The 9,420-nt window shown below is 43.5% G+C and overlaps 2 non-coding genes across 2 annotated transcripts; one reads left to right on the top strand and one right to left on the bottom strand.

Annotated features, from left to right (window-relative positions):
* Nucleotides 1-8,388: 8,388 nt before the first annotated feature.
* On the bottom strand, nt 8,389-8,460 carry Trnaw-cca (transfer RNA tryptophan (anticodon CCA)). The gene has a single exon. It is a non-coding gene; the product is annotated as a tRNA-Trp (tRNA).
* A 118-nt stretch (nt 8,461-8,578) lies between these two features.
* Nucleotides 8,579-8,650, top strand: Trnaa-cgc (transfer RNA alanine (anticodon CGC)). Its single transcript has one exon. It is a non-coding gene; the product is annotated as a tRNA-Ala (tRNA).
* Nucleotides 8,651-9,420: the final 770 nt, after the last annotated feature.

The following is a 9,420-nucleotide window of genomic DNA, read 5'->3' as shown; positions in this document are numbered from 1 at the left end:
CAGCCAATGACAATTTCCTGTGTCATTCTTGTTGCTATGTTTTCCCTTTCCTTAGGTTTTACATTCTTATGTAGTATTTTCCCTCTTTTTCTGCTTTCTTTGAGTGTGTTTTTTCAGTTTTATTAGGTCTCTCCACATTCGTTCCTTTTCCTGTGTGTCAGGGCGCTGATGACCTCGATGTTGAGCGCCCATAAACCCCAACACACACACACACGCCGCCGTTCTTGACACGTACAGAGCCAGTGCTTTGCTCGGTATGTCAACTAATCCCATCCCTACATGCGTAGGATATAGCGCTGCTGTTCGTGCAGATACACGAAAGATCTCGCCTTTCCATAGCAAATTTGTAATCTTTGACATGATATTTTGAGCCACTCCCAAAGGAACAGGAAGAACCTGCGCCTTGTAGAAGGCCTTAGATAAAACACACGTATTAATCAACGTAATTCTGTCAAATTGGTTCATACTTCTGTGGTAGTTATCAATTACTGTACCGTTGATTTTGTGAGCCACATACCTCCAATTCGCTGCCGTCATGTTTGACGTCGACGACTTCAACACTATCCCTAGAGCTTTAAGTTCACTGACGTGTGTGGCACATGAAATTTGAAGACGATCAATGCCTCGCAGATTTAAAAACTTGCTTTTCCGTTCATTGATGTCTGCTCCAGACGCCTGACAGTAGGTCTTGAAGACAGCTTCAAGCGCAGTGACGTCAGACTCATCTCTGATAACAATCCCAACATCATCCGCGTAGGCTCCTGTTACGGACTTCACTCCTGAGATCGTTAAACCACTAAGCTTCGCCTGCAGGTGCGTGAGGAGCAGCTCGAGCGAAATGACGAACAGAACATCGACAAGGGGCTACCCTGAGGGACACCTCTGTCGATTAGGAGCCGTTTCGTGAGTTGCGAATTTACTGAAATTTTTGCACTGATTCCGATTGCCACATTTTTTATTCTTGCGATCGCGGACGGTAAGAAGCCCAAGCGCCGCAGTGTCTCTAGTAGGTACGTGTCATTGACAAGATCAAATGCCTTTAAAAAAATCGAGAAAGAGCAGACCACATTTTACGTTGCTAGCGTCAGCTAGCGCAATAATATCCCTATAAAAGGCGACCGTTTGCAGTATAATCCGAAATGCACATGTTCGCTGTTTGCAAAGTATGTTGGAAGTGAGCGGCAGAAGCCTCATCTTAAGTGCACGAGCTACAATCTTGTAATCGGAATTCAGTAGTGATATCGGCCGAAGATTTGTTACAGATTTTCCACCTCTGGTCTTAGGGAGGAGAACAATTTTACATTCCTTAAAATCTCCTGGAACAGACTGCCCCTGCAAGAACTCGTTCACCATGTATGTCATCTTCTCTCCTAGTATGTGCCAGTCCTTTTTATAAAATTCAATGGGAAGACCGTCAGGCCCAGGGGACTAGTTAGTAGGGGAACTGCAGATGATGCCGAAAACGTCTTCGTGACTGAAACCCGAAGGAAGACTGTCACTTTCGTCTGCAGTTATCCTCGAAGTAAGAACATCAAGGAGTTGAGAAGCGCTGTCTGCATGGGGAGCGTTTGAAGTATAAGTCCTGACAAAGTAGCTGTAAAGTTCTCTGACGATATCGCGTTGATTTGTGACCGTCGTGCCATCTTCGAGTTTAAGTTCATCAATGAAAACCATCCTTCTGTTCTTCGCGTGTTTGAAAAGGTGATGCAATGCCACCGATTCGTCTGCGCGTACTGATTTAACTTCGTATCGAACCTTAAGTCCTTCTAACTGCTCCCGTTTCAGACTGATTAATTTAGCTTTGATCCTCTGAATTTCCTCTATTCTAGTAGCCGTGGCATCCGCTCTGTCATACAAATCTCGTAATACGGAGTAATAAAATTCAATTGTCCTGCGAATTCCAGTAGCCCGTTCAATACCAAAGGACATATGAACCCTGCGCAGTTTGGGCTTCGCTTTATGGGTCCACCATGCTATAATGCTAGGGAAGGCATGAATAGTGCGGAGGCACTGGTCTCAAGCACGCCTTACGGCCTCCTCCAGATCTGAGTCGGTTAATAAGGAAAGATTAAGATGCCACTGATTTTTAAACCAGTGCGTGGGTTGTTGTTGTAAGTTGATACACGCAACCACGCCACTGTGGTCTGAGAGGCTGGTAGGAATAGTTTCTACATTTAATAAGTTATTTGCTAAATTGTCAGACACATAAATCCTGTAGATCCTGCTATAGGAATTTCCAACGATGTGTGTGTACCTCACTAAAGTTGGGTACCGAGCTTCCCAGGTGTCCTTGAGTTTAAGATCAGAAACAAGACGGTTTAACTCAGGTGAATAATTAAAATGCGGTGTCCGATCTTTTCTGGACAATACACAGTTAAAATCACCTCCAATGATTAGCCGCGGAGGATTGTTCCGCAGTAAATAAATGGTATCTTCCTTATAAAAGCGTGCTCTGTCAGCTCTACGAGTACTCCCGGAAGGCGCGTACAAATAACAGTAACACTCAGTCCTCGACCGGATTCTAACCTTTCTATGTGGGCAACCGGAATACCTTCCCTAATTAAGACGGCATCGTTTCTGGGGAAGAATTGATTATTGCAACAAAACCGGTAAGGTTTATTTGCTGCAAGGCCACCTCTTGTAAAAGGGCGATGTCTGTATCCGACTCGTAAAGATATTGTTGTAGAGCACGCACCTTGACGTCAGATCGGATCTTGTTAATATTTAACGTTGTTATTTTATATGCCTGTTACATACTGAGACCTATGTAGGAAGGGGGATGAATTAATCATCGCCAACGGTCGGATCGTCATGCCATTCCATTTGTGTATCCGGTTGTAAAGCCAAGTCATGCTCGTTGTGTTTGCCCCCGGCATCTTTATTCTTAGTTTTCTTGCGGACAACGTTCACATTGGGTTGGATTCTGTTCCTGCGGCGCCCACTATGAGCCATCTCTGCAGACGGCGGCGTGGGCAGGTCGTGGGGAATGTCAACGACCGACGACGACGTCTGAGCTATACCCCCTTTCACGATCTTTCTATTCCCATAACTTAGGGAAAAATATTATACTCTGCATGGCTAAAGACGTCTAATCGAGCAAAATATTGCGTAATCATTATCTCTCAGTTATATATTAGCGTTAAACGATATAAATATCAAAAATACTAGCCACTTCGCGCCTGGAGAAAGTGCGAGTCGGCATGAGATGATGGTGCTGAGTCGTTAGATACACCCAGTAATCTTCTTTGCTTTTATTTTCTGCCTTCAAGATATAGTGCACTGTGCGCACTTTCTGCCAGCTAACAGCATTTCTTTTCGTATTAGGATATGGCACTGAGTCTGGAGTCAGAAAATCTGCGGCTGTGAAAATGGTTAGAGATGTTCTGTTAACGGTCGCTTATTTCTGCTTAACTATATGCCATACGTCTCTTACTCTTTCACACACGAATCGGTGTTCTTCAGTGTCAAGAAGGGTGCATGACGCGTACAAGGGCGAATTTGTGAGATGTATAGCATGCAATTTGGAATTAGTTGATATTTTCCTGTTGACTGCATTATACCAAGCTGCTTTCACCTTAGAGGGTAAGTTCCGATCGTGGATATTTTTCCAAATTGCAGACCAGTCGTTGTTGGGGTATTTTCTTTCAACAATATTTCCTTCCTTAGCTTCAATCAAATATGTATAGATGTCCTTCACTTTCTTCAACTGCTGTTCTGAGAGCCTCGATGAGAGATAACTGTACTCAACGAGAAAAGTTTTTAGGTGACAAAGACCAGCTGGTATATGCTGCACATCTATTGGTGGCTGCATGCTTGCTGGAGCAATTTCATTCAGCAAGTGGGCCGTTAACTGTGGGGCATCTGTTTCCATTGCTTGCACATTCGACACACACGTAACGCTCGTGACCTGTAACTGACATCAACAAGGTTTAAACCTCCTTTCCTTGTTGGGAGTGTTAGTGTATTGAACTTCGCTTTGAAAATGTTGCCTTGGCATACAAAGCTTCCTATCGCGGATAAAATTCTTCTGGCTGTTTCTAATGGCATCGGAAAAGCTTGGACAACATGGTTAAGTTTGGATGTTATATACACATTTACTAGTTTGGTTTTCTGTATCTCGTCCAGTTGCCTCATACTGTTTACTTGTACAGATGCTCGTATGCTTGCAAGTACTTTTTTATAATTGACGGCAATGGTGTGTTGGATGTTGCTCCTAAATTCAATACCCAGACATTTCAATGTGGATACTTCCGTCAATTGTCCCCGATTTTGCATGCATATTCCTCTGCCTAGGTTCATGATGCCTGACTTCCTTTTATTTAGTTTGGCGCCAGAAGCAAGTACATATGTGTGTACAATCTGAAGAGCTTTCGCCACTTCTTCTTCATTTATAACCAGGACGCCCACATCATCTGCGTAGGCGTTGCACACTATTTTCTTGCCGTTTATACACAATCCTTGCAGGTGATGCGTGAGTGTCGCGAGGAGAGGTTCTATTGCTATTGCGAAAAGGGCCATTGACATTGGGCAACCTTGACGTACGGATCCAGTCAATTCAATCTCTCTACTTAGTTGTCCGTTTATCATTATTCGTGCTACACTGTTTTGCAGAATTTGTCGAATAATCCTCACGAATCGTGGTGGGACTCCCATTACTTCCATGATTCCAAGGAGATACTTATGATACTGTCAAACGCCTTCTCGAAGTATAAGGACACTAAAGCACATTTTAATCGGCATACATTTGCGGTTGATAGTATATCCCTATATTCGCATATATTCTGATAGATGTTTCCGTCTTTGCCTACGCATGTTTGGTACGGTCCAGTTACAGAGTTAATAACCATTTTTATTCTTCTTGCTAACACGCGGGCCATAATTTTGTAATCTCTGTTGAGTAATGTTACTGGGCGAAGGTTTTCAATTGCTTTGCTAAGTGAGTTTTTAGGAATTAGAACTATGATCCCTTCAGGAAATTCTTTGGGAGGGGCAACAGTGTCATTCATGAGTTCGTTGAACATGCATAGCAACTTACTTTTCATTTGTGGCCAGAACACTTGGTAGAATTCCACGGGGATACCATCAGGTCCCGGAGACTTATTTTTAGGACTCTGTGCTATTGGGTCTTTCAATTCGTCCTCTTCTATTTCAGCCGTGAGAGTTTCTACTTGCTCTGTACTAATTCGTCCTGATACGTTTGTAACAAGATCTCGCCGCGCCTCGTCGACGGTAGGTTTGGTGGACATCATATCCGAGACATATTTATGAACAGCGTTTCGAATTTCATTCTGCTTTGTGAGACTGGTCCCATCAGGTAACTTAACTTCTGTCAGTATTTTTCTGTTTCCTCTATTATTCTCACGCATTACATGGTACATAGCTATTTCTTCCCCTTCTACAATGTTTTGTATTCTCGCTCTGACTTTAAAACCTTCTGACTGTCGCTGCTTCAGTGCTAAAAGTTTTACTTTAACTTTCTGAATCCACCTAAAGTTCTCCATTAATCGTGTGTCCAAGGTGTACAGGTTTCTAAAGCAGCTAAAATAAAATTCAGTCGTCTTTTTAATCCAGAAACTTTTCTGTCGTGAGTAATCGATTAGCATTCTTCGTATTTTAGGCTTCGCACATTGTAACCACCAAGCTATGGCAGAACTGTATAGCGGGAATAGTTTCTCGCATTCTTGCCACACATTATTAAATACTACGCGACATTCCTCGTCTTGTAGATGTGTAATGTTGAGTTTCCATATGCCCCTCGCTCGGTAAGTCTCTTGTTTTTGCAAATTTACTGTGGTGACGTACGCGGCGTGGTCAGAAAACATAGTGGGCCAGACCTCAGACTGGAGTACATGGTTCTTAAGGTTGGACGAGACGTAAATTCTGTGTAGCCTGCTTGCTGAGTGACTGGTAAAATGTGTGAAACCGGGCTGTGCGCCATGGGTATGTTCCCAGGTATCGGTTAACTGCATTTGGTGGACTATTCTTTCCAGTTCTAAGGACTTGTTGAAATTCGGTGTCTGGTCTTTCGGGCTAAGTATAGAATTAAAATCGCCAGCTAGGATTATATAATCTCGACGTGTACCGAAGAGATGAACGATTACACTTTTAAAAAAATCCGCTCTAGCACGCCTGTTATTGTTGCCTGACGGTGCATAAACGTTGATGATGCGGGCATTATTAACAGTCACTGCAACCCCTCTGCTGTTTTCAAGTTTTGCTATTTGTGTGACACGGATGCCTTCTTTCGTGAGAATTGCGGTTCACAGCTCTGCACCGATACCGGGGTTTATTATGGCGTTGTATCCACGTATCTTTTCTAATTTAATATCTGTTACTTCCTGTAACAGTAGTATATCAACGTCAGCTGCATATAGAGTCTTGCAGATGTTGTAAATGCAGGGAGGAGCGTATCTTATTAATGTTCAACGTAGCGATTTTGTAGGCTTGTGCTGCGTTCATATTGTCCTATTCATTACCGAAGTCAATATTGGTCATACGAAGTGCTGTCGGAGGAAAATCCTTTTTCACATGTATGTTCCGGTAATGATGTATCCATCGTGTTCAGTTGATCTCTTGGGGCAGGAGTCTGTTCCGTTACTCCAGTTTCCTTCAATTCTTCATCTTGATTCATTTCATCCGATTCATCAGCCCAGGTTTTGTGTTGATTAGCTTTCGATGTCTCTTTTTCTGCATTTCTAGTATCAGGGAAAACCTTGTCTGCATCGAAATTTGCTAGCAGCTTGAATCGCTCGTGTGACGAATGGTCCGTTGACATGGGGCATGGTGTACTTGATTTGGCTTGCTAGGGGTCAGGTGCCTGCATACTCAGAACCGCATTACTATGTTGTTCTTCATGCAGTTTGTTGCTAATCTGCTTTGCTTTTTCTCGCAAAGGCGGTGCCAATTGTTCAACGCCCTTATGAGCTAGTCTCCTCTTTTTGTTTCCTTGGAGGACTGACTCTTGGGGAGGTTTGATCGTTTTCCATTGCCTCTTGGGTTTCTTGCGCTCGGTCCTGTTCGCTGGCAAGTGGTTTTCTGGAGACTGTTCATTCTGAAGGACTATAATCGGTTCAGGAGTTTGTTCTATTTGATCAGAGATATGTGGTTCTTTTTCTTGACTCTTTGGCTATGTTGTCACCGTCGAGTCGCTAACTTCCATTATCACTTCATTGTCGCGAGCTGCATCATCCTGAGTTGCGTCCCGAGTAGCGTCAGGAGCGTCACGCGTGTGGAGTTGTCCAGCGGCTGCCGCTACTTAGGTTAAAGGCAACATTGACATGGCTGGGGGTCTCACTGCTTCGCCCGCAGGTAGCTGGGCCACTCGGCGTTGTATACACTGCGAGCGGACATGGCCCGTACCGCCGCAAGACGCGCAGGTTCTTGGCTGCCCATCATACGAGTATATTACTATAGCCCGATAACCACAGACATTTATGTACGAGGGTATGTGCTTGCGTAAATCAACTCGCAGTTGCCTGATACCATTCAAGACGGGGAACTTGTGAGCAGGAGACCACTTTTCTGTAAAATTGCTAATTATTCTCCCATAAGGAGCTATCACCGAATTGATCTGCTCAGCGGTGATTCCAAATGGTAGCTTTAAGATACGGACAGTCCTTAATCCAAAGCCAGCATGCGTAACACGAACTTCACTAATATTGCCATCGTGATGTTTGAACTTAAATGTTCCGCCACTAGATTCAACAATTTTGTCACACAATTCTGTGTTTTTAAGCTTGACATACACAATGCTACTCACAATTGAAAGGTGAATACCTATAATATCCTAAAACGAAATTTTCACAACTTCCTCTAACCATGTCTCAATTTCGAACGAATTCGGTCTCTGCCCTTTCTGGTCAAAAACAAATTTCAACGTGTCTCTTCTATTAGGCTGATACATCTCTTCTTCTAATATGAATCCATCAAGAGTCTCAAATAACGCAGCTGACTACTGCAACAGGCGCTTGACTTACCGAGCGGAGCGCAGCAGACCGCAGCGCGCAGCACACGCCGGAGGTCCGCACACCACGACCGCCAAAAGCCGACAACGACTGAGCTATACCCCCTTTCACGATCTTTCTATTCCCATAACTTAAGGAAAAATATTATACTCTGCATGGCTAAAGACGTCTAATCGAGCAAAATATTGCGTAATCATTATCTCTCAGTTATATATTAGCGTTAAACGATGTAAATATCAAAAATGCTAGACACTTCGCGCATGGAGAAAGTGCGAGGCAGCGCCTTCACTTTAATGTCAGAATGCGAAAATTGCACTAGTAGTTTTTTTTCAAGCAGGTTCTGTTCGTCCGTTCTCTGTAATCGTTTGGTATCTGATTAAATTGACATACTCGCCTATGGCTTTCGTATACGAAAATTTCATTGTGACCCCGACGTGATTTGAACACGCAACCTTCTGATCTGGAGTCAGACGCGCTACCGTTGCGCCACGGAGTCGACGGTGTTTAGGTCTTGTCATGAATAGGTTCCTCCAACACTTACTGTACCGTTCAAACCTAAGAAGTAATGATAGTAGGATCCATGAGAGACTCGTCCCAGATGTAGTTGCTCTGGCGGGGGTGTAACTCAGTGGTAGAGTGTCTGCTTCGCCTGCAGAAAGTTCTGGGTTCAAACCCCAGCTCCTCCAATTTTTGTTTCTCCGTGCAGCAGTACATGAAAACTTTTGCCTATCACCATTTTTTATAAAATTCAGCGTACAATATTCATCCCCCAAGCAAGTGGATTTCGTACACTTCGACCTCATAGCGGGAGGACGATGACCTGCAAGAGGCTGGGCTGCGATCCCCCCATTGAAATGTTGCTCCAAAGCCTTCGGTATGGCGTGCGGAGTGCATCTGAAACATGTCTTTGCAACTCAAAGCGACAATCGTAATATGTTTTTTCAAGATACTGAAATATGAAGGGGGCACCCGGGATTGAACCGGGGACCTCTCGATCTGCAGTAGAATGCTCTAAGACTTTTTTTCAATTAATTAATTTTTTTTTCTTCGGCGAGCTTCAATGCCCCACTTTTTTTGTACGGGTTATGAAACTGAATTGCATCTTGATGACAATGTTAGAAAATTGTAAATTGTAATCCGAATTGATTACGGTGAAAAAAACTCTGTCCATAATACTATTTACTGCATGAACGGAACGCAAAATATTCTTCCATTAGAATTTAAACAAAAATGAGAGAGAAGCAAAAGTAAAAATTAAGAGAAGAAATTAAACTTCTTCAGTGATACACGTCTTTTGCATGAGAATAGTTTTTCCTTACTATTCTTGTGCTGTGGCGTGACTCCTGTTACTTCTTGGGAAAAAATGCTTTTTCGGGGTTCTGTCGAGGCCTTCGCGGCTACCGTATCGGTCCCGGGGCACACGAAGTCGCCACCGTACTTCACCCTCAACAGCAAT

The sequence above is a fragment of the Schistocerca nitens genome, chromosome 4 (assembly GCF_023898315.1).
Source record: "Schistocerca nitens isolate TAMUIC-IGC-003100 chromosome 4, iqSchNite1.1, whole genome shotgun sequence".
NCBI classification, from domain to species: domain Eukaryota; kingdom Metazoa; phylum Arthropoda; class Insecta; order Orthoptera; family Acrididae; genus Schistocerca; species Schistocerca nitens.
Note: the sequence above shows the minus strand (reverse complement) of the source record. Positions and strands in the feature narration are given on the sequence as shown.